The sequence below is a fragment of the Pseudonaja textilis genome, chromosome 7 (genome assembly GCF_049901715.1).
Source record: "Pseudonaja textilis isolate UNSWEBS1 chromosome 7, rPseTex1.2, whole genome shotgun sequence".
NCBI lineage: Eukaryota > Metazoa > Chordata > Lepidosauria > Squamata > Elapidae > Pseudonaja > Pseudonaja textilis.
The window spans coordinates 19,897,193-19,922,392 of record NC_141996.1 but is presented as its reverse complement, the minus strand read 5'-3'; the positions used below and the strand labels follow the sequence as shown (position 1 = coordinate 19,922,392).

General features: G+C 39.5%; 1 long non-coding RNA gene across 1 annotated transcript; it reads left to right on the top strand.

Moving 5' to 3' along the window:
• Positions 1-233: 233 nt before the first annotated feature.
• On the top strand, positions 234-23,353 carry LOC148125257 (uncharacterized). Its single transcript, XR_015744406.1, has 3 exons — positions 234-356; positions 10,714-10,735; positions 23,249-23,353. It is a non-coding gene; the product is annotated as an uncharacterized LOC148125257 (long non-coding RNA).
• The last annotated feature ends 1,847 nt before the right edge of the window (positions 23,354-25,200 follow it).

Here is a 25,200-nt window from a genome sequence, read left to right as displayed (position 1 = left end):
TGCTGCGTTCTACTAACCAGAAACAAAACCAAGTACACATAGGATGGGGGATACCTTGTTAATAACACAAAGAAGAGTAGTTGTCTGAAAATAGATTATGAGTCAGCAGTATGTTGTGGCTGTAAAGAAATCTAATGTGATTTTAGGCAGCATCAACAGAAGTACATTTTCCAAAGCACTGAAAAAAAAACAATTCCACTTTTGTCTGATTTGGTCCCATCCCTTTCCAAGTACTGTGTTCTTCTTGAGCACCACACTTTAAGAAGGATCAGCAAAACTAGAAGAGATTCAGAGAAGAACAAAGAAATTCAACAGACTAGAAACAAAGCCCTAAGAAGACAAATGGAAGAAACAAGGTATGCTTAATCTTGAGAAAAATAGCTGAAGGAAAATATGTAAGCAGTGTTTAAATATCTGAAAGGAAGTTTCAGAGGATGAACCTCTGGAAGGCTTTTCCAGACTACTGTGACATGCCCTTGGTGGTTATGTTGGGGGATTCTGGGTAGGGATAAATAAAGCAGATGTGGTGTGGGAGGGAAATTTGTTGAAAATTAACAAGGAAGCCAGAGAACTAAGGAGAAACTTTTTGTATACAGTAACATAGAATCTGGAACTCTGCTGCTATTCCTTCTTTCCCCACTCACCTCCTTTTCTCTTTCTCAATCAATGATATGTGCCTGGTCAGTGAGAAAATATCTGTTGATATCCTGAAGCCTTATGGGCAGTCTCATAGGGTGGTTGAATACTAGATACTACCTGTGTCTGCACTTGTAAGATGGCAGTTCTTCACTCTTCTGCGAGCTACTAGAACTTCCCATATGGGGCTGCCTGCATTATGCTAACAGGTCCCTGGAGTGGAGAAGCTCCTTTTTAATTTTCTTTGCCTGTGAAAATGGTCTATTGCCACAGAAATATTGCCTTTTGTAGTGGATTTTATCATTTTGTAGGTTGAAGAGAATACATGTTGTTCTCAACTTACAACCATAATTGAGCCTGGAATCTTTTTTTGTGGTAGTCATTAGATAAATTCAGTGGTCATAAAGCAACACTGGGGTTGTTGAGCAAACACAATAGTTACTCAAATTCATTTTAGCTAATAGACTTTTCTGACAGGAAGTACCGTAAATGCTGGTTTTAGCAAAAAAAAAAAACCCTTGCAAACATGTGACCACAGGATGCTGCAAATGGCCATAAATGCAAGCTGGTTTTGCTAAATTCCCAAAATGTAATCATATGACTGGGAGGGGCAGACTGTTAGAACTTCTGTTCCAGGTCATACGTACTTTTTATTGGGTCTATTGTCACTTAGTCCCTAAGTGACTAGTTTTAAGTCAAGGACTACCTGTATCTACACCTAATTTTTCACATTAAAGACAAAGACTTCTTCCTCTCATTCCTTGATTTATTTGGTTTTCTAGTTCTTACTCTTCTAGTCTAAATATATACACTGCATTTTAATGATTTTATATACAGTTGTTTTAATTACCTTGTTAGCAGTTTTGACTACCTGTAAACTTAAAAAGTGGGGTTAAATTACTTTAAATAAATATTTTTGTACTTTGAGTTCCAAGAAATGTAGCTGGAGAAGATTTCACCAAGAGCCAGGAAAAAGTTACACCTGTTAAAGTTCTGCTTATCTGATTTCTTTAGAGCCAAAGGGGCCAATTATGTAGGGAAAAAATCTCCATAACATCATATGTCTGGTATCTGAAGTCTGAGGCAGAGAGCTAAATGCAAATGAAAAAACCATGTGTTTCTGTTTTTAAAGAGAAGCCAAGGTTAGGTCAGCTGTTTGTAATAAAGGAAGCTTCAGAACTCCTATATAGGCAGGGATTATTGGGTTCACCACAATTTGGAATTCCAAATGAGCAGAGTAATTCTAAGAGTCCATGGTATTTGCTGTAATAAAATTTAGTTTGTTCAAAGTGAAGTCTTCTTACAGGTGTTCTCCCAGCATTCAGTACTGGGTAATAATTACTGTTTGGATTTAAACTTTTGAGGCTCTAGAGCATTGTCTAACAGCTGGATTAGAAGATCACTTGGAATATTATAAATTTATGCTGTACTGCAGCTGTGTCCCTAGGCTAAAATAGTTCTGTTGATAAAAGCATAACATTCAGAAATGTCAGAATGAGTTCTACAAGAAAAAAAAATCCATAAGGAACATGTTGCTTAAGGTACAAATCCAGCAACTTCTGTTCTTTTTTCTTTTAAAAAGATAACTGGGGCTGAAATATTATAGAAATGTGAAATGAGGAGAATACATATTTTACTGCTCTTTCTTCCAGGTATGGGAATAGAAAAGTTGGAAGGGACCTTGGAGGTCTTCTAGTCCAACCTCCTGGTTAGTCAGGAAACCCTATACCATTTCAGACAAAAACTTTAAAAAACTTAAAAACTTCCAGTTTTTGTTCCACTGATTAATTGTTCTAACTGTCAGGAAATTTCTCCTTAGTTCTAGGCTGCTTCTCTTCTCCATTGGTTTCCGCCCATTGCTTCTTGTCCTGCCCTCAGGTGCTTTGGAGAATAGCTTGACTCCCTCTTCTTTGTAGCAGCCCCTGAGAAAAGAGAACTCTGCTATTGTCATCCCCTTTTCACTAAACGAGACATACCCAATTCCAGCAACCATTTTTTATATTTTTTAGCCTTCACTCCCCTAATCATCTTTGTGGCGAACCTATGGCACAGGTGGCATGCAGAGCCATTTGTGCGGGGACGTGAGCCCCAGCCAAACTTACCTGCACTTCGCATGCGTGTGCCTCCCAGCTGATTTTCGGCCCGTTTGAGGCCTCCCAGAGGCTCTGCAGCCTCAGGAGGCCAAAAAATGGGCCTTCTGGAAATACCGGAAGTGCCGAAACAGTAAATGTTTTTTTGGTGTGGGGGGGACAATTTGATCAATCTTACCATTAGGAAAGCTGAGGTGGTTTCATCAGGTAGCAGATAGTGATAGTGGAGAAGAGTTCCATTATTGGTGAAGTAAAGGATAGTAACTGATGTGGTTATCTTGGCATATGACAAGCACTTAACTAACTGGTCTTGAAAGGTAAATAAAGTCAGGCTTAGTCAGTACTTCTTTATAGGAGACCTTCAAGGAAATCTAATGCTAGAGGCTACAATAAGAAATTAGGGGAAAAAATTCTAAAAAAGATAAATTACTTCCATATTGTTGCAAAAAAAAACCCTATTCTCCATAGAATTACTCAGGAGGGACTCTCAGTTTACCTTATTACTCTGGGCTTTTGTATATAGATTAGGAATTGGGGAGTTGTCATTTTGCTGTTCAACTCAACTTTCACCTTCAACTGAAATAAAATTAAAATAGACAACTATACTTTCTCATTTGTTTTTGAGAGTGAGCCTTGCTGCCTTTGATAGGACGATACCCAGAATCTCAGTTAAATATGAACCAACATTGTAAAAAAATGCACACAAGATAATCCTTCCGGATCAAGTTAGAAACAAGGTTTAGACTTGCATTCTGGTAAACTTAATGCCAAAGTAAAACAAAAGAGAAGCATAATCTTATTTTTCCTAGTAATTTGTATTCCAACTTCTTTGATCTGGGATGCACCTGCTTCATTTCTCTTTAATGTTATTGGTATATCACCATTGCTTATGGAATGTTTGCACGGAGGAGGGGATTGGACCTTGGTGGCCTAAATAGCCCCTTCAGATTCTACTATTCAAAATAATATCAATGTAAGACGAGTAGTTCTTCAGACCAGAGGTGGTATTCAGCAGGTTCTGGCCAGTTCTGGAGAACTGATAGTGGAGATTTTGAGTAGTTCAGAGAACCGGCAAATACCACCTCTGACTGGAGATTTTACAGTATCTTTCCCCTGCCACACCCACCAAGCCATGCCCAAAAAAATGATCGTAAATTTTTTTGAATCCCACCACTGCTTCAGACCTTGCTGCTACCTTTTCTCTAACTCTATCACTCAGTTACACTGGATGACCTCATTTCTAATATTACATAAGAGGGAAATATTTCATAAATAATTCATGCATTTGCCATCTTTTCTGGTTAAACAGCCCTAATTATAATACATTTTCATTGTTTGGGAATTGATTTTCTTGTTTTAGCAACAATCTGTGCATGGTCTACCTTCCATTCGGGACTACAAAGCAGCACATGCAGAAACCCTGCCTCTAATTTCCCCCCAAGTCTTGCAAAATAGGTTGGTCTGGGAAGTAGTGACTAGGTTCAAATCATCTAATGAATTTCTACAGCGGAGGATGGACTTAAATCTATGTCTTGGTCCTAAATTCAGCACCTTCATCTTTTTACCAGATTGGATCTTGGATTTTTTAAAAAATTTAAATTATTTCTGGATTATTAGCAAATGAATTCATGTAATTGCCTTATAGGCCATCAGAGAGGCCATCAATTTTGGTAGACCTCATAATAAAACTAGTTTGTAGTCATTAAGGTCCACCCTTTTTCACAAAAGAATCAAATTTGTGTCTATGTAGTTGTTCACTTGGGGGCATTTCTGACTAAATTCATTGATTTATATCTACCTTCAAACTTGGATACATACTTTTTTATGATAAAATGTCAATTTCCTCTTCTAAGCAAGCTGTTAATTGGGAAGAAATTAGCCCCAAATACTTACTGCTCAGAAATGAGGGCCATATTTATAATTCTGATCCCATATGCATGTATCAGGCATTTTCCTCCCCCAAGCTGGACATTGTGCTTCTCTTCTGTACTGAAAGGACATTTTGACATGAATCAATCTAGTCTTTGCTCTTTGCATCTGTTAAAGAAGTTGCTTGTACTATTTTGCTAAAGATGGAAGTCATTTGTTAGGAATTCATTCTGTAAGAAAATTGTATCCTCTTCTATCTGGTTTCTCGCCTCTGCAATTTGCTTCAGAGCTAGACACATCCTTGGAGACAATTCCCATGAACATCCTGCTCCATAGATAGGAGCACAAACAAACAAGGACAAGGGATACTGTTATAGATCGGAAAAAGGGGAGGCCACACCAGAGCATTCCAATAACACACTTTATTCAGGGGAATAAAGGGGGCTGTCGTGTCTGCTTCTAACCAGGCAGACCTACCAGCGAACAGCGGCTGGCTCGACCTCGCAGCCGGCTTTTATAACCGGCTGTCGAAGGGAGCCAGCCAATGGGGGCTGCTGACGCCCCCGCGGAAGGAACGGACCTGATGGGGAACTTGTGTCAGTCCTGGGGACATAACACCCCTTCCCCCCAGATACGAACACGAATAGTCTTGTAAGTAAACGGGTGGCCTGTGTGAGCGCCCTGACCGGCGCAATTCTGGTGAGTCACAAAGTGGCACAGAGTTCGGTGAGTCAGGAACGGGGCTTGCTGGAGCACAGGGTCGATCCAGAACTCGGTCTGGGGTCTGCGAATGACCACAGTCTTCAGGTTGGATTGTTGAACTGTTATCGTTACGTAACCTGGTAGTGTCATTGGACGGTAAGGCTGGCGACTCTGGTGGACGGTCCCGGTCTACCGTCGGTTCCCTCAGTTCGGCCGGCGGAGGCTGGTCACTCTGGTGGTCCCAACTCGGATTCAGGAGCGGCGACTGGAGTGTCCCTGGAGTCCCTGGGCCAGAGTTGGCAAATTCGCTCTGGCGACTTCTTATCTGGTCCAGATGTCTCCGCCAGACGCGCCCGTCCTCCAGCTGGATGCGGTATGATCTCGGACCGGTGATGGCCACGATCCTTCCGGGTACCCACAACGGATCACCTGCGTAGTTCCGGGCAAACACTCGGTCCTGTAATACAAAACTCCTGACCCTACTGTTAGAACCAATTGGTGTGTCAGGGCAATAGTGGGGGTGCAGTTTATCTAACACCGTCCTCAAACATCTGCCCATCAGTAGCTCGGCTGGAGACTTATTTGTGACAGTGCATGGGGTTGAGTGTTGGCTCAAAAGAAAACGAGAGAGTCTGGAGTGCCAGTCGTCTTGAGTGAATCTTGCCAATGCCTCTTTTGCTGTCCTAACGGCTCTCTCCGCCAACCCATTGCTAGCGGGGTTAAAGGGAGCCGTCAGGATATGTCGGATGCCCAGGTTGGTGACATACCGACTGAATTCTGTGGACGTAAATTGGGGCCCATTGTCTGAGACTATGGTGTCAGGCAGACCGTGTGTAACAAATAGGCGGGTCAGAGCCTGGGCAATTGCTCGGGTGGTGGTCGCGAGTAGGAGGGCCACATCGATCCATTTTGAGAATGAATCAACGACCACCAGGAAAGTCTTGCCGTGGAATGGCCCGGCCAAGTCAATGTGCAAATGTGACCACGGCGCGTTGGCACTTTCCCATTTGGTTGGGGTGGTGATTGGCGGTGCTGGCCTGGATTCCTGACAGGGATGGCAGGAGCTTACCCATTTTGCTATTTCGTCGTCCATGCCCGGGCACCAGACGTAACTCCGAGCCAACGCTTTCATCCGGACGATGCCGGGATGACCCTCGTGCAGCGCCTTCAGGACGGATGTGCGCAGTGGTTCTGGAATGACAACTCTGGTCCCCCATAACAGGCAGCCCTGCAAACTGGAAAGCTCTTGCTGGCGGGTTTTAAACGGTGAGAATTCAGTTGAGAGATCGTTGCCCGGCCACCCCCTCCGTACCCAGTCCAGAACCTGGGCGATACGTTTGTCTTTTTTGGAGTGGAGGGCGATGTCGCCAGCAGTGACTGGAATGTTGAACTCACTGGCATCGAAAATGGCATGTACGGGGGCCGGGTCCTCCACGGGTGCTGGCAACGGGCAGCGGCTGAGGGCGTCGGCGTGGCTCAGGTGTTTTCCTGGACGGTGAACTAGTTTGTACGAGTAAGCCGCCAGGAATAAGGTCCACCTAGTCATCCTAGGTGACAAGACTTGCGGTGTCTGCTTTTCACCTGAGAGAAGCCCCAACAGTGGTTTGTGGTCTGTGACAAGTTCGAAATTGTGACCAAAAAGAAATTCATGGAATTTTTTGACTGCAGCTATGGCGGCTAGGGCCTCTTTGTCAATTTGGCTGTAGTTACGTTCAGTTGTTGAAAAGGTTCTCGAAAAGAATGCGATTGGGGCTTCAGAGCTGTTGGGAAGTCTGTGACTCAAGACAGCCCCAATCCCGAAAGGTGAGGCGTCTGCTGCTAAGACTAGAGGAAGGTGTTGGTCAAACTGTATTAGGACAGCGTCTGAGGTGAGTAGCGATTTAACTGCCTTAAAGGCGTAATCCTCTTTGGGTCCCCAATGCCATGGAGTGTTTTTGTCTAGAAGTCTATGCAGCGGTTCTGCTACTGACGCTTTGTGGGGTAGGAACGATGCATAGAAGTTTAGCAAACCCAGGAAAGCCTGTAACTCTGACTTGGAAGAAGGAGTGGGTGCCTCGTGAATGGCTTTGACTTTAGATTCCACCGGGTGGATGGCTGAGGCGTCTATTTTATACCCAAGAAAGTCCACCTGCTTAGTGGCGATGGCACACTTCTCCCTTTTTAGTTTGAGGCCATGCTGTCTGAACCTATCCAATACCGCTCTGACTCTGAGGAGAAGTTGGGGTCTGTCCCTGGCTGATACCAAAATGTCATCAAAATACGGAACCACGCCAGGGAGGCCTTGCAGTATCCGTTCCATTAATGACTGAAATATACCTGGGGCGATGCTAACGCCAAATTGGAGACGTTTGCATCGGAATGCCCCTCTGTGGGTGACAATTGTTTGCAATTCGGCCATTTGGTTGTCTACAGGAAACTGTTGATAAGCCTGTGACATATCCAATTTGGCGAATATGGTTCCTGGTTCAAATGTGTGTAGTAAGTGTTGGATCACCGGAACTGGGTACGCACTAGTCTGCAGATAGCGGTTAATTGTGGTCTTGTAGTCAGAACACATTCTTATACTGCCATCTTTTTTTAGGGGTGTGACAATTGGGGTCTCCCACTTAGCAAAATCCGTGGGCTCGATCACCCCTTGTTTGAGCAATTTGTCCAGTTCCGCATCCAGTTTAGAGCGCAGAGCAAATGGTACTCTGCATGGCTTTAAACGGACGGGAACTGCTTTGGGGTCCACTGAAAAGGAGATGGGCGTACCCTTATAACAACCCAATTCATCGCTGAACACATCAGCATAGTCTGAAAATAGTGAGTCGATATCGGAAGGTGAGACAGCATGAACTCCCATTAAGCTAAGGCCGAGATAGGGGAACCAATCCAACCCCAAAAGGCTAGGGAGGGCACCATCCACCACCACTAAAGGCAGATGGCCTTTAAAGGATTTGAATTTAACAAGGAACTTGCCTGTTCCGAGTACTGGGATGTTCTTCCCCTGGTAGTCCCTCAAGGTGAGACGACTCTTCTGGAGCTGGTTTCTGGACAGGTTGGGTCGTAGTTTCTTGAGCGTGCTCCATGAGATGATCGAGAGTGCTGACCCGGTATCGACTTTCATAAGACAGGGTTTACCTTCTAAATGGATAGAAAGCGTGATTTTATTAGGTGTCAGAAAAGTGTGGTTAGCTTGGTAGCACGTGTAGCAATTTTCTACTTGCCTGGGTGGCCCCGGAGGGGAGTAAAAGGATGCTGCCTTTTGTGGAGCCATGTGAGTTGCCTGGCAGGCCCTGGCGATGTGGCCTTTCTTGCCGCAATTGTTGCAGGTGGCGTTCCTGAACCTGCAAGTCGTTCTGGCATGGGAACCCCCGCAGGCGAGGCACAACAGGATGTGTTTGGACGTGTTGCTGTTCCCAGGCCTAGTTCCTACCTGTGGCTGCTTGGATGGCTTGAGTCGATGAACTTCTAAGTGCTCGATGGGGTCTTCTTCACTCACCGCCTCCTCTGAGTGGATGGTGACTGGACTGTATTTGGCTGCGCTCCCTTGTATTTCGGCGGCTGATTGGGTCGCTAGCTCTGCTGCCAAGGCTTCCTCGATCGCTTGAGTGAGGTTGAGGTCTTTTCTAGCCAGCAAACGCCTCTGCAATCTTAAGTCTTTGACTCCACAGACGAGTTGGTCAAGGAGCATGTCGTCTAGGTAATTTTTGAATTCGCAGTGGAGAGCTGCGGTTCTCAGGGCGGCCAAATACTGATTGATAGATTCCCCATCTGCTTGCTTCCTCATGCGAAAGGCAAAACGTCTCGTGATCTGCGATGGTTTTGGGGAATAGTGGTTAGAGAGTGTCTCTAACAGCTCGGACCAGGGAACGCTCTTTAACTCCCTGGGTGCAAATAGCGCTGTGGCGGTATCGAACACTGCGGCCCCGCAGTAACTCAGGAAGTACGATTTCTTCCTGTTCTCTGTAGCATCGGCCAGACCAATGGCATCAAGGTAGTGATTGAAGCGGTTTCTGTAAGAGTCCCACTTGTCTTCATCTGGCTTAAATGGCGGGAACGCCGGATTTGAATTCATATTGGGTTTTCAGTCTGTTGGTAGACTGACCAATCTCACTGGGAATACAATGGCCCTGAAGTGTGGCTTTCAGTCTGTTGGTAGACTGGCCAATCTCACTGGGAATACAATGGCCCTGGTAAGCGTGGCAGCAGTAGCTTGCAGCTCTGCCCCAGCTTAGTGTTTCAGCTCTTAGAGGTTCTCTCTGTGTTTCATGCTCTATGTGACTCTGTCGGCTATGGCTGTAGCCCGTAACTGACTTCCATTTGAATTTCGCGCCTTCCCCAAGGCGTAGGCGGCTATAGCTGTAGCGTCGTGCTGACAGCTATTCAAATCGCGCGCCCAATGCATTCTGGCGGCTGCGAGTACAGCGCCAAGCTTGCTAACAGCAGAATTCGAACACAGCGGTTGAATTCTGCGCTTCAGTGTCGGCAGCTGAGGCTCTCAGCGCCCTGCTCCTCACGTAGCTTTCTTTTTTTTTTTTACACGGAGCGGCTACACGCTCCGCTTTCACTTCTGCAATCCACAAACTGACCGAGCTCTCACGGCGCGGCTACGGTTCAGCGTTTGGTGTGTGATTTTCAGCTCTTTGCTATTGCTGCTGGTTGGCAAGATCCCACCTTCGTCGCCAATGTTATGGATCGGAAAAAGGGGAGGCCACACCAGAGCATTCCAATAACACACTTTATTCAGGGGAATAAAGGGGGCTGTCGCGTCTGCTTCTAACCAGGCAGACCTACCAGCGAACAGCGGCTGGCTCGACCTCGCAGCCGGCTTTTATAACCGGCTGTCGAAGGGAGCCAGCCAATGGGGGCTGCTGACGCCCCCGCGGAAGGAACGGACCTGATGGGGAACTTGTGTCAGTCCCGGGGACATAACAGATACTGTGTAAAATAACAAAGTATGGACAGAGCACAGACAAAGAACGCTCCATGGATAAGGAGGGGGAGGTCATGGGCAAGACATTGCCCACATTAATTAACGAATATTTGTTTCTGATTGGATAAACTTTGTTTCTATCAGCATAAAATGTATATAATACTCTGAGCCACTCTCGCAAGGTGTGGCTATTCCTTACATGCATTTTGTCTGTATGTTTTGGACAGAGTATTCACCCAGACTTTGTGCTTTGGCCAAAGAATAAAAAGTTATTTTTGCAAGCCTCATCTCCAGTCTCACTTCTTGGCATCTCCATGGCTCGGGGAAAGGGCTGGGATCTTACAGTACCAAATCAAGGTAACATACTGAAATTTCCAATAGAAAGAGTGAGAATCAACAGACGGAATGTAAACAAATTGATTAAAAATATAATTGCTTTTTTTAAATACCACCTGCAATGTGGTGTTACCTTTCAGCTGTTAATGTTTTGTGTTTCAGCTACCGGTCCAATCTACCTGAGGTAAGCAAATCAGAGTAATCTTATGAGAGGAACCAAATAAATAAATAAGTGAATAAATGGAGGTGGAAGAGGCAGTTGATTGCTAAGACACAACATAGGCTGTAATAAGTGAATGCCTGGTGCACCAAATTGCAAGTCTGAACAGACTCATCTAAACGACCCCCTTTATAATACCAGAAATAATGCGCCATTCAGTTTAAATGACTGGATAATGTTTTAACAAAGGAAGAAAAGATATACAGCAAAAAAGCTTGCTAGCTGAAGCTTTAAAAAGAGGGACAGGCCTCTGCTAATTAATCAGTGAAAATCAAAAGGGAAGCCTGGGCCTTGTAGCAGCTAAATATTTGGGGTTTACCTGAGCTTCAGGAAGTGATTCAAGTCAGCTGAAAAGATTAACCATCCTTTCTGTGAGGCTGATGAATTGACAGGTTGGCGGTGTTTCCAAGATCAGGTTAACAGCAGGACAATAGTGCCTTATTGAGTAGGAAGTTTCAGAAATTAAGGAGCACCATTTAAAAAGTTGCTCCGGTCTGTCACAAAAGAGGATACTATTAATGTTTTGTTCTTTAAGCTAACAAATGCACCTGCAGCATTCCAGAGAAGAATATCTCTATAAAGCTTGTCATAAGACTTTAGGCAGGAGATGAAGGAACATGTTGAGGGTTGGAAGCTGATTGTGTAAAGTTTGTTTTGAAAAAAAAAAAAAGGCAACTTTCAGGTTAAAAAAATATAATGACATGAAAAGTGAAAGAGGTTGAACTCATCTCTATGTGGTAAATCTTCAGGCAGTGACTGTCATTAGAAAGTCAAGGGCAAAGTTTTTCTGCCTTCTATTAGCTGAGCTGCTCAAATCCTAGAAAAACAGAAATAGAAGGTATTGACAAAAAAAGATAGATAAAATATGTTATCAGTTTGATGTTGCCCTTATCTTTCTATTCAAGCAAGTATTCTATGTCACTTTTTAAAATTAACAGAATAAACCTAAATTAAAAGTAACACATATTTACGTGATTAGAACACTGGCTTGACAATCAACAAGCCAGGATTTGAGACTCAACTGCTGTTATATGATGGGCTGAGCTCCCATCATTCACTCCAGCTCCATCCCACCTGTCAGTTCAAAAGTGTGCAAACACAAGTAGATAAACAGGTATCACTTTGTTGGCCATATTAATGGGAACATGAAAGGACCCTTCAGTTGGGCATGGCACAGGCAGTGGTGATGTCACCAGCTAATCTTTTCAATCCAGAAGTGCCTTGGGATATCTAAATGTCTTACACACAAACCAATATTGTATTGACTGAAGAAGTTTAGGTAATATAGCTGAATTTTATAGCCCTTGGTGTCTCTTTAATTGTTTATTTTTAAAAAATTGGTTTTAAATATGGTTTTACATTCTGTAAGCTGCCTTGAGTCACCATGGGTGAATAGGCAGCAATATAAATTCAATAAATAATAATGTCACTTCAACTCCTGAGAATGATCATTTAAGAATTCTGATAATGGATATTGGCCATTCCCTTGATAATCTGGAGATGAAAGGTTACTAGAAGTAAATGAGAGAGACAGAGAAAGGGGTTATTTCCATTCACTTTTATCCATCACTTGTTTTAATCCTTTTTCTTTCCCTGGATTGGTCAAATAGCTCAGCAAATAGCTCAGCAGGAAATGCAGCCCTTGATAGATGAGATGTGCACTTTCTTAGTTTATAGCTATTATATATCATCATTCATTCCCCTTCTAATGTCATCTCCAAGCTTCTACTGTCCTCTCTCTTTTTGAATACTTTCCTGCCATTAAGTGTGTTCCCATTTATAATGACACCTGTTGACCATAATAGTTCAAACACTGTAGTGTTATCAGGAGTGGGATTCACATTTTATAACAACCGGTTCTGTGGGTGTGGCTTAGTTGGTGGGTGTGGCTTGGTGGTCATGTTATTGGCTGGGTGTGGCCAACTCAATACCACTCACATTGAGGCACACATCTCCTCGCCTGGCCTCTCATGACTGTGGGGATGCTGGAACAGTTGTAAGTGTAAAAAATGGTTATAAGTCACTTTTTTCAGTGCCATTGTAACTTTAAATGGTCACTCCACACAAGCAAAGTACCAGCAAAGAAGGAAAAAAACTCCAGAGAAGGTCCTGAGACAGGAAGTCTAGTCCTGCCAAGAATGTAAAAAGGGTTGTAAAAATGTAAAAAGAGAGGCAGTTTCTGTAAGCAACACCAGAATGTTTCCTTCCTGCCTTCCTTACAGGATTAGGTCAGTAATTTCTTCTAACAACCGGTTCTTCGAACTGCTTAGAATGTTAACAACCAGTTTTAGTGAATAGTGTTATAAATGTGTTACAGACTATAGCTCTGAATCTTTTTTAAAAAAATGCTCTATTAGTAAAAGCCTTGTTCTACAAATCTGAAATCTATTCGAAGAATCCAAAGAATTTTCCCCTGCCCTTGTTTGCATTGCTCAATGTTCCTGGAAATCTTCCTACTGCTTCAGAAGGAACTTTGTGTGAGTTAGCATAGAGGTACAGAAATTTTCTGATGAAATAGACTCATGTACAATGATTTGACATTATTCTCCCTATGAGGATTCTTCATGGGAAAGGTGACAAATTATGTTTTGGTAAATGTTGTTGACCACTGATAAAAACAGGAGGTTGTTTCCCATGTTTCTATAGTACCAAGGTAAATAGAAGTTGTAACTAATAATAGCAAAGAAAAGTGGGGTATCTGTCATAATGTCCTGTTTTCTGTGAGCAGTAGATTTTCAGTCTACCTAGGGAGGTTGTGGTTAGGCATGAGATAGCTCTCCCAAACAGGATATATTAAAAGAGCCACTGAAGCAGGGGTGTCAAACTCAATTTCATTGAGGGCCACATCAGGGTCAGTTCTATGTCACTCCTGTCAGGGGCACCTGTGGTGGCCAAGTGCAAAGGCAGGACTGCCCTCAGACCCTCCGTCCCTCTCATTATAATTTCCTTCCTTCCTTTTCTTCTTTTCTCCTTTCTTCTTCCTTCCCCTCTTTCCTTCTTTTTCCTTCCTTGCTCTCTTCCTTCTTCTTTTTCTTTCCTCTTTCCATTTCTCCTTTCCTGTCCCTTCTTGGATTCTCAAATACAAAAGGGGAAATATTTCTCCTTTTGTTTTGTTTTGCTAGCTCTCTGCCAGTAAAAATGGAGTTCTGGGGTGGGAAGGTGCACATGGCAGAGGGCTGCAGAAGGTCAAAAATGAAGCTGAGGGGCCTGCGAGTGGCCCTCCTGGGCTCCATTTTCACTGGCAGAGGTACTGCAGGCTGGTCGATCCCTATTTCCAGGGCAGCCCCATGGATCAGATCTAAGCACTCCACAGGCCGGATTTCGGCCTGTGGGCCTTGAGTTTGATACCCCTGCACTAAAGGAATCAATAATGTATGTTGAGGATGATGACCATTACTTTTATCGGTTCATATGTTCAGTTCTATACTTTTCAAGGTGTGTAAACACCATTGTTAACTGCTCTTTCTTCTTTTATTGTCTGCTTGCATTTTTAATTTTTTTTTATTGGTTTTTAAAAACAAACATAGACAAACAAAACATAAAACCATCAAGCCATCTTCCATATGTATACATACAGCGTGCCAGTTGGTTTACAAATTGTTTTGTGCTTCCATTTCGTAGTCTTCAATTACAATTACATTGCATATAATCTCATATTTTCAATCAAAAATTAAATACCTTAGTATCATTATTAATCAATCATTTGACTATACTTTTATTCATTCATGTTTTACAAGATAATAATAATTTACTTAGTTTCTTTTATAACAGTTCATATTATCATCCCAAATCTATCCTAAAATCATTTGGTAGATATAATAAGAAAGAAGTACATCTTTATATATTTATTATTTTCTAAAAGTCTACATATTTCATTACTGTATTTTATTGTCTAACCATTGATAGAAAAGATCCCAAATTTTATAAAATTGTTTATCCTCTTGTTCTCTAATTTCAAATGTCAATCTACTCATTTTAGCACATTCCAATATTTTCTTAATGATTTCCTCCTGTGATGGTATTTTCTCATTTTCCAGTTTTTAACAAATACAATCCTAGCCGCTGTTAATACATTTACAATCAGGTATTTCAAGTCTTTACTATATATTTCAGGTAAAATTCCCAATAAAAATATCTCTGGTTTCAAGTCTATACGTTTTTTTGTCATTTTTTCCAACCTCATGTGGATTTTAGTCCAGTATTTTTTAGCATCCGCACAAGTCCTCCACATATGGTAATTTGAGCCGGGTGTCTGATGACATTTCCAACATTTTTCAGATTTGTTCTTGAACATTCTTGCTATTCTTGTCGGGGGGAAATGCCACCTGTAAAACATCTTATACAAATTTTCTTTATATGCTGTTGACATTGTCATTTTATAATTTTGAGACCACAATTTTTGCCATTTCCCTAGATCAATCCCATATCCAAAATTCTTCCCCCAAGCAATCATAGTTTCTTTAACTTGTTCTTCTTCTAGTTTAATTTCTAATAAATATCCATACAGTTTTTTAATCACCTTTTCATCAGTACTTGTCAAAATCTTATCGAAATCAGTCAATTTATCATAGAAACCTTCCATTTTAGAATCTTTATCATACCTTGAATGTATTTGCGCATATGAAAACCAAATCATATTTATACCTTGTTCCTCTAGTTTTTGTATAGATTTGAGTTCACCCTTTTCATTAAATATTTCACCATATCTAACTGTTTGTTCCTTTTTGTATATTATAGGATAAGAAAATGCTTCAATAGTCAATAACCAGACTGGAATTTTCAAATAACATTGTCTTTTAATCTTCTCCCAGTTTAACCACAGAGACTCCCATATATAATGTCTTCTAAAATACCCCTGTGTTTTAGTTCCTTTATACCATAAAAAAGCATGCCACCCCAACAACAAATCATGTCCTTCTAATGTCAACAATCTAGTATTTCTTAGTGTTATCCATTTCTTAACCCACATCAGATTTGTAGCTTGATAGTACAACTCCCAATTAGGCAAACCAAATCCTCCTCTAATTCTAGCATCTTGCAAAAGTTTTAACTTTATTCTCGCTTTCTTACCTTGCCATATATATTTCAACACAATTTTATTTAAATTTTCAAAGTAATCTTTTCCAAGCCTAATTGGAATTGTTTGAAACAAATATAAAATTCTGGGTAATATATTCATCTTGATTGTTGAAATTCTCCCTATTAGTGACAGTTATACATTTTCCCATTTCGCCAGATCTAGTGCTATCTGCTGTTTAAGTTTGATATAATTATTCTCTTTTAATGTACTGCATCTTGCTGTCAAATATATCCCCAAGTACTTGATCTTATTTGTGACCTGAATTTTCAATAGGTCTGCCAGTTCTTCCTTTTGTCTTAATAGCATATTCTTTGTCAAGATCTTTGTCTTATCTTTATTTATTTTCAAACCAGCCATCTTTCCATATGTCTCTATCTTTTCTATCAATTTTGATGCTGTTTCTAGAGGGTCTTCTAAGATGAAAACCAGATCATCTGCAAATGCTTTCAACTTAAATTCTTCCTTTTTGATTTTCATTCTTTTTATATTCTTTTCATCTCTAATATTTCTGTTTAGCACTTCCAAAGTTAACACAAACAACAAAGGTGATAGTGGGCACTCTTGTCTTGTTCCTTTTCTTATATTGATAGAGTCTGTCAGTTCTCCCTCTATCATTACCTTTGCCGTTTGCTTATAGTATATAGCTTCTATTGCTCCAATAAATTTTCTAGCAAAACCCATCTGTTCCAACAGTAATAACAAGAATCGCCAATTCACATTATCAAATGCCTTCTGTGCATCTAGAAATATCAGAGCCATTTGTTTTTCAGGATGTGCCTCGTAGTATTCCAAGGTGTCCAAGATTACTCTCATATTGTCTTTAATTTTTCTCTTTGGCAGAAATCCATTTTGATCAGGATGAATAAAATTATTTAAATATTTTTTAAGTCTTGCTGCCAATATTGAAGCAAAGATTTTATAATCTGCATTTAGTAGAGAAATAGGTCTATAGTTCTTATTTTGTAATGGATCGGCCTCCTCTTTTGGAATAAGTGTAATATAGGCTTCTGACCATGATTTAGGTATCTTCTTCTTTAACATAACTTCATTCATAACTTCTAGCAATGGAAGATTCAACAATTCTTGTAATGTTTTGTAAAATTCTACTGGAAGTCCATCTGGGCCTGGTGCCTTTCCATTATTTTGCTTCTTGAGTGCTTCAGTTAACTTCATCATCGTTATATTGCTTTCTAACATTATTTCAGTCTCTTTAGGTATCTGAGGTAAATTAGCATTCTGTAAGTACTGTTTAACTCTTTCCTCATCAATATTCTCTTGCATATATAATTTCCCATAGAAGTCTTGAATGATTTCCTTCTTCTCTTTACTACCATAGCAAACTTGGCCTTGGTCATCTATTAATTGCAATATTTTCCTTGATTCTTTCTCCTTTCTCAATTTGTATGCTTACCATCTACCTGTTTTGTTTGTGTCTTCAAAGTAGTTCTGTTTAGCACCTCTAATTTTCTGTGCTAATTCTTCTTTTTCTATTTGACCCATTTTATGTTTAACTATATCCATTTTTAGCTTGATGTCCTTTTTCTGTGTCATTTTCTGTAGCTCTTTTTCAAGTCTTTTATAGTCATCCTCTAAGGCCTTAGAGGCTAATCTTTTCATAGTATTCCTTTTCATTGTATAGTCTATTATCAAGCCTCTAACATATGCCTTCATTGTATCCCATACATTCTGAATTGATGTATCTTCTTTTTTGTTTTCTCTAAAGAAAAAAGGCAATTCTTTCTCCATCCACTGTGTGAAGTCTTTTTCCTTTAAAATAGTATTATTTAATGTCCATCTAGATCTTCTTTTTTGTCCTTTCCATTTAATTGTCATTGGATTGTGATCTGCCCAAGTACTTGTTTCAATATTTATTTCTTGAATATTAGTTATTAATTCTGTTAACATCCATATCATATCTATTCTGGACCATGATAAGTGTCTATTTAAATAGAAGGTGTATTGTTTAGTTTTAGCATTTCTTTCTCTCCATGTATCTTTTAAGTTTATTTCATCTACTATTTTAAAAAAAGATTTAGGGAGAGTCTTTCTGTTTTGCTTTATTGTTTTCTGTGCTGTATTGTCTACAATTCCATTAAAATCTCCCATCATAACTATATTAGCATAGTCCAGTTCAATTATTTTCATATGTAATTTTTTGTAGAATTCTTCTTGTTTGTCATTCGGAGCATAGATTGCAATCAGGAGTGTTTTCATATTATTGTCCATTATTTCCACCATTAGTATTCTTCCATCATCATTGGTATAAATCAATTTTGCTGGGGTGGTCTCTTTAATATATAAAACCACTCCTCTTTTCTTACATTGTGTCAAGGAAGTAAATATTTTCCCTAATTTTGGCTGTATCAACAATTGTTCATATTGTTGTTTAATATGTACTTCTTGTAGACAAATTATATCAAATTTTAATTTCTCTAATTTATGAAAGGTTTTCCTTCTTTTAACGGCTGAGTTAAGTCCATTTATATTAATTGTAATCAGTTTTTCTCTTCCATGGTTATTTTTGTAGTTAAGTTTAGCAGCTCTCATAGATCTTAGTTCACGTTGTTCTTTGGCTTCCACCTTTCCACCTACTGCACCTTCTTCTTTTTCAATCGCCATTTGGCAGTCCTCTTGGAATTCAATTAGTGAGATCTCTTTTTCTGCCTCTTCCTCTTTCCCTCCAAAAAATTCTGTATAAAATAATTCTGCTTTCTCAATTGAATAAATTCTATATCTCTGTTCTTGCCATGTGAACATTAAACCTTCTGGAACCAGCCATCTATAATTCACCTCTTTTTTAAGTAGTATTTTAGTCAGGAATCGGTATTCTCTTCTTATCTCTCTCACTCTTCTGGGTATTTGTTTCAAGACCACAATCTCCTTGTCTTTATATTTCAATGTTTTCTCTTTTGCCACTTGCAGTATTTGCGTTTTAATGGCTTTCTTTGTAAATCTAATGTGAACTTCTCTTGGTAAGCTATTTCTCATCGCATATCTTGTGAAAACTCGATAAACCTCATCTATTCCATCCATCATCTTCTCTTGAGTTATTTCCAAAGCTTCAGCCAGTTTTTCTATCATTATCTCAGCTAAATTTTGTCCTTTTTCTTCCTCTATGTTTGGAATCTAAGATAGAATTCTGATCTATCCATCTCCCATCTCAACATACCACTTTTATCTTGTTCAACCACCGTTAATCTATTATCAATATCTCCAATCTTCTTGTCTCTTTGTTTATCTTCTTCAATTTTTTGGAATCTCTCATCATACTTCAACATCATTTGTTGGACGTTCTCCACTTTTTCATCAGTTTTCCCTGTTCTTTGTTCAATGTTCTCTATTCTCTTTTCAATATTCTCTGATCTTGCTTGAATATTTTGAATTCCTTGCATAATCATCTGCAGAGTCACTTTTTCTTGTTCTTTTTCTTGCTTTAACATTGTCTGTATTAAACGTTGTCCTCCAGTTGGTGGAAAGGAAGAAGTAGAAGTTGAAGAAACAGGAGCTGTAAATTTTCTACTCATTTCAGGTTCTTCTAAACCTTAATCCAACTGTGAAGTAACCACTTATAGTTCAAAATAAAAATAGTAGAAAAAAGAAGCCCAATAATAATGATTAAAAAAAAGAAAAAAAGGGAGGACAAAATTTCTTCAGGTTCTTGTATACCTTAATCCAGTCAGTAGTTAGATGAAGAAAAAGGCTTGAAAAAAAAAGAAAAGGAAAAAAAGGAAAAGGAAAAATTCTTCAGGTTCTTTAACACCTTAATCCAATTGAAAGGTCTCAAATAGAAAAGAGTGCATAAGAATAAACCATAAAGGTAGATGAAAAAACAAAAATACCAGGAAAGGAAAAAAAAAGGCTATTCCCTTAAAAAAAAAACATTAATACTAAAGCTTTCCCTTTAAAATAAAAAGCAAACGTAGAGATTGGACTTCCAAAGAAAAAAAGAAAAACAAAGACAAGCTCCAACAAAGCCAAAAACCTGAATAGTTATTACAAGAAAAATAAAATAAAATAAAATAAAGCTGGTGAGGAGGGATAGGACAACTTAGAAAAAGTAAAAAGAGCCCACTGCACTTTAATTATCCAAGGCTCTTATTATAGCTCTCTTCTCCAAAAACTTATCGCCTTTTTTCCCCCTAGGTTTCAACACCAAACTCCAGCTGTTGATAGAAACCCAGAAGAGTACCTGCAATAATATTCTCCCATGCTATTCTCTCTATCTTATCAAATAGCAATGTCCTTGAAAAAGAGTCTCAGTTCTTTCTTTCTCAGCTTTGTCTGGTCACAGGGAAACAGAATATTTTCAAGCCTCTAGTTGGCAGTGTTACAAAGTTTCTTTGCTCTCACTTTCCCCCTCCTTTTCCAAGCAAGATATAATAAGAATTAATTAAAAAAAGATAAAGATATTAAAAAAAGAAATAACTAAAGCCTCTAGCCTAAAATATTACAAAATCAAAAAGGAGAAAAAAATAGATGTAAAAGAAAAAACCAGTCCAGTTTCAAAATATAAGATCGTGTATAGAAAATCCAGCAATGAGAAAAAAACATTACTTTGACATTCCTGTTTAAAATCGCCACTTAATCACTTCTGTCAAAACTTTTACAGATTCTTTTTTTCCTTAGGATGTCCTTTCAGATCTTAGAATAAAGAAGAAGTTCTCACCAAACCAGCACACTCTTTCTGTTCTCTTCCATTTCGGAGCTGTCCCAACTTCAGCAGCTTTAATGGCTGCCTCTTTGCCACTGGCAAGAAGAGCTTCTCCTGGATCTACCAGGGACTTTGCGGTATCCCTGGGATCGACAGGATGTGCTCTTTACATTCACCATCTCTTCAGGACGGTTTAGATCCAATTGGACCATCCAGGAGCAAAGATATCGGCAGCGATCTCAGACCTCCAAGATCGCATGCCGTATCATCACGATGCCAGCTCTGCCCTCTCGTCTGCTTGCATTTTTTGTTCTACTTTGCTGTTCTCACTTGGGAAATATAGTAAATCCAATTCCATATATATAGGCTCCAAGCTGCACTAAAAACCTCCAATGCAGGAAACACAATGTTGTCAGCCAATCAAGACAAAAAAAATTGCTACAAAACAGACAAAAGATATTAGAAACACCAATCAAGCAGAACACAGACCAATAAACACAGACCAAGACTCCCAACCAATCAGGATGAAGAAAAAAAACATTCTAACACAGCAATAGGCTAGCACCAAATTTAAAACAGAAATGGCTGCAAAGCCTGACACACAGACGAACCCAATACACAAGCCTGATGATGGCAGATGAGATTCTGCCGAAACGTCAATACAATTAACTACAATACTAAAAGTATTGTAATTGAAGATTGTTAGCCTCTAAGCTCTCAAGGGCTGTCAAGGACAATGACAACAAAATTGTGTCTGACAACTACTCCCTCTCCTATTCTCACCCTTTTAAATTTGAATTCTTTATTTTATTTTCTTCTGCTACTCCTTTTACTGCCTTGCTGGTTTTATACTACTCTTTTAATTGCATGTGTTATCATTTTACTGTATGGTTATTTTAGTAGCTCCATCCCAAAGTTGCAGTACTGAAGTATCACATATAAATAAGAGAGGGGGAGAGGGGGAAAAAAGGTCTTAGCAATAATTTAAAGCCATATTGAAAATGAAAATATTATAATTAGAAAAAAATATGTGACCAGACATTTACGATTAGTCGAATTATAATTGCAATAAGCAACTTGACAGGCATGTAACTTCATTTCATTAATACAATAACTGTTTAAACAAAGTTAATCCTCAAGGATTCAATTTACAATCCTAATTCCTTTGGGCTAGACTTGTACTGAGATGCTAACATTAGCCATAAACATATGAAGTAATTCTGGACAAGTTATTTCATATATATTCTGTGGATAATAATAATTAATTTCATCAGATTGCTACGGTACCATCTGGAAACAATATTCTATATATCTGATGATGTAAATGCTGATCCAGAAAACCTTATGAGATGTTGAATTTGTTTGAAGACTCTTTGTTGTCTAATACAATTATCCCCCTGTCTCAACTTCTTTTCCACATCTATAAAATAATGAAAATAAAGCTTACAAAGTCACAACAACGGTTTAAATGAAGGGTTAAGACATTGGGGGGGGGGGGGAAATCTCTCACTGAATCTTAAAGGTTGCCTTTGGCCTCTCACTGTCGCTCAGTATAGCCTATTGTGTAGGATAGTTGGTGGATAATAAACATATGTCTGTTGCCCTAAGCTGTTTGATGGGAGAAAATCCAAAAGCAATAAATTCATCTAAACTAAGGAAAGAAACATGCTAATACAAATATTGATACATATTTCAGTTTAATACCCCTCTCTACTTGAAAATTTCTAATCACTTTCCTTTCTATCCTCAGTTGGATCTGCTATTTTTCTCTCTATGGATAAACTAGCTTTTCGTACACACTCTGTAGAGAGAAGTGCCCTGAGGATGGACTCCAGTACGAGTTCAAAAGCTCGGAAAACTAAACTTCTGGATTGACCTAGTTCGGATCTTGCTAGCTTTTCCTAACCTGTAGCCCACTAACTTTATTGAAGTTCTCCTTTTCTATCAAATGCCCCCTGAGGCTCACGTGGGCTGAAAGATTATAGGAGCTGAAAGCCAACATAACTGGATGGTCCCAAGTTGAAAAGGCAAAAACTATGAAATCCCTAGTATATTCCTTAAAGCTTTCTTTTCCCCCCAGGTGTCCCAAAGATGCTTTTTCAAAAGACAAATGAAATTTCTTTGTTTTTTTTTCCTTGAAGGCGTTTTGCTTCTCATTCAAGAAGCTTCTTCAGTTCTGGGGAATGGAAGAGTTTATATTCCTTGCAGTCATCTGGTTGTTATTGTCCATTCCCCACAATTCAGTCAGAACAGAACAAGCTTCTTGGATGAGAAGCAAAAGATCTTCAAGGGAAAAAAACAAAGTCCTGTTGCCTTTTGGAAAAAAAACACCTTTGGGGCAACTATGACTTAGATAACTGAGAATCTCCACAGACATTTTCATCCACATATTTTCATCCACATAGTACACATCCCTTATGTACTAAATTTCCTTTTTGGGATTTTTTCTTCTTCTTCTGTCAGTCTCCCTCCCTTTCTTTTTTCCTCTTGGTCTTTTGCATCATCTTCCAAAGTTTAGCTCAGTAACTCCAGCAGACTTGCCAAAGTAGTGATCTTTTTTCCACATATTCAAGTGTTCATAAAATGTTGACTTGTCTTATCAATGTTACTTCATCCCATTTTATGTAAAATGATTTTTATCACTTTCTGCGAGAACCTTCTGAGTTATGTGTAGTAGAAGAGAGCATGCCATGGACACAGTCCAGCTGGGTGAGTAAACAAAGTTTTCCATCTGTTTCTTCTGCAGATGCCCTTCGTGCCAAGCCATGAACCAAACTTATTAGAACTCTGACTTTTAAAAAAAGCGCTCCTGGAGTTGAATTAGTGGGTGAGCAGTTGAAGTGAAAACAGGTGGAAATAGACAAGTGCAAAATAAACCAAACATTTCACTCTCACACTCACTTTCACTAGCTTTATTTTTTTCAGTTTCTCAACACTTTCTCATATAGTATTACATACAGGGGTGGGATTCTACCAGTTCGTACCTAGAACCAGTTGTTAACATTCTAAGCAGTTTGGAGAACCGGTTGTTAGAAGAAATTACTGGCCTAATCCTGTAAGGAAGGCAGGAAGGAAACATTCTGGTGTTACTTACAGAAATTGCCTCTCCGTTAACTCTTATTACATTCTTGGCAGGACTAGACTTCCTGTCTCAGGAACTTCTCTGGAGCTTTTTTCCTTCTTTGCTAGTACTTTGCTTGTGTGAGGGGACCATTCAAAGTTCCAATGGCACTGAAAAAAGTGACTTTATGACCATTTTTCACACTTACAACTGTTGCAGCATTCCCACAGTCATGACAGGCTAGGGGAGGAAATGCGTGCCTCGATGTGAGTGATAATGAGTTGACCACACCCAGCCAATAACATGACCACCAAGCCATGTCCACCCAGTCACATGACTACCAAGCCACACCCACCACCTAAGCCATACCCACAGAACCCGTTGTTAAAAAATTTGAATCCCACCCCTGATTTATATATCATGTAATATGGAAAGACTTCCTTATCCAGAAAACTTTTCCTCTTTCAGTACTTTCATTCTGTACTGTTAATTTCAGTTAATGACATTAATGGCAGCTTGGTTTTAGGAAATTAAAATTAAAATTTCACAGGGACATTAAATTCCTATGAAAAAACTTACTACTAAGTTTATTATTGAGAGCATGCTAATGGCTAAGGATGATTAAGATGATAGCAATGATGGTGATTTAAAAAAAATTAGAAGGAAGAGCAAACCTATAAAGTATGGGGATGATTTGAAAACAATGGCTGCAAATTCTAATACAAGTAGTCCTCAACTTGCAACAGTTCATTTAGTGACTGTTCAAACTTGCAATGGCCCTGAAAAAAGTGACTTATGACCATTTTTCACGCTTACAACCATTGCAGCATCCTCATGGTCACATGATCAAAATTTGGATGCTTATTAGCTGGTTCATATTTATGACATTTGCAGTGTCATGTGATCAGCTTTTGTGACTTCCTGACAAAGTCAATGAGGAAGGCAGATTCACGTAACAACCATGTTACTAACTTAACAATTGCAATGATTCACTTGATAGCTGTGGCAAGAAAAGTCACCTAGCAATTGTCTCAGTTAGCCGCATAAATTTTGGGCTTAATTGTGGTCTTAAGTTGACGACTACCTGTAGCATCATCATTGTTTGAAGGTAACAACTTAGACTTCACCACATGAAACCTGAGATACTGGAGCAGTTTTCCGGATTTTAAACTGCAATAAAACAATTTAGAACATGCAAAAATATATTAAAAGCAATAAAAATGTTCATCTGGAAGTGCCAGATTAAATCTGGCACCAATGCTAGACAGAGCACTTGCTATTAAATTCTGCTTTCACTCAATGGCTGCACATTCTGTTCTGGGGAATTTGTTTTCTTTGGAATTTATTGGTGAAGGATGCTTCAGGATTCTCTCTGTTCTGCATTTTTAAGCAAATTAACTTGGTTCTCATTTTCCAGAATGATATACCAGTCAGGTCAGCTCCACTTTTTATTTTCCAAAAGTTCCATTTTCAAATGTGAAAACACTCTTTAAAAATATCACATGAAGTATTAGAATACAATATCTACAATATCTATGCAATGAAAAATATGATAATAAGACTACTTGCTATGTGGGTGCTTATTACTGATGGAGAGGCAGAATGGAGTGAACATGTATTTAAACATCTGTGAATCT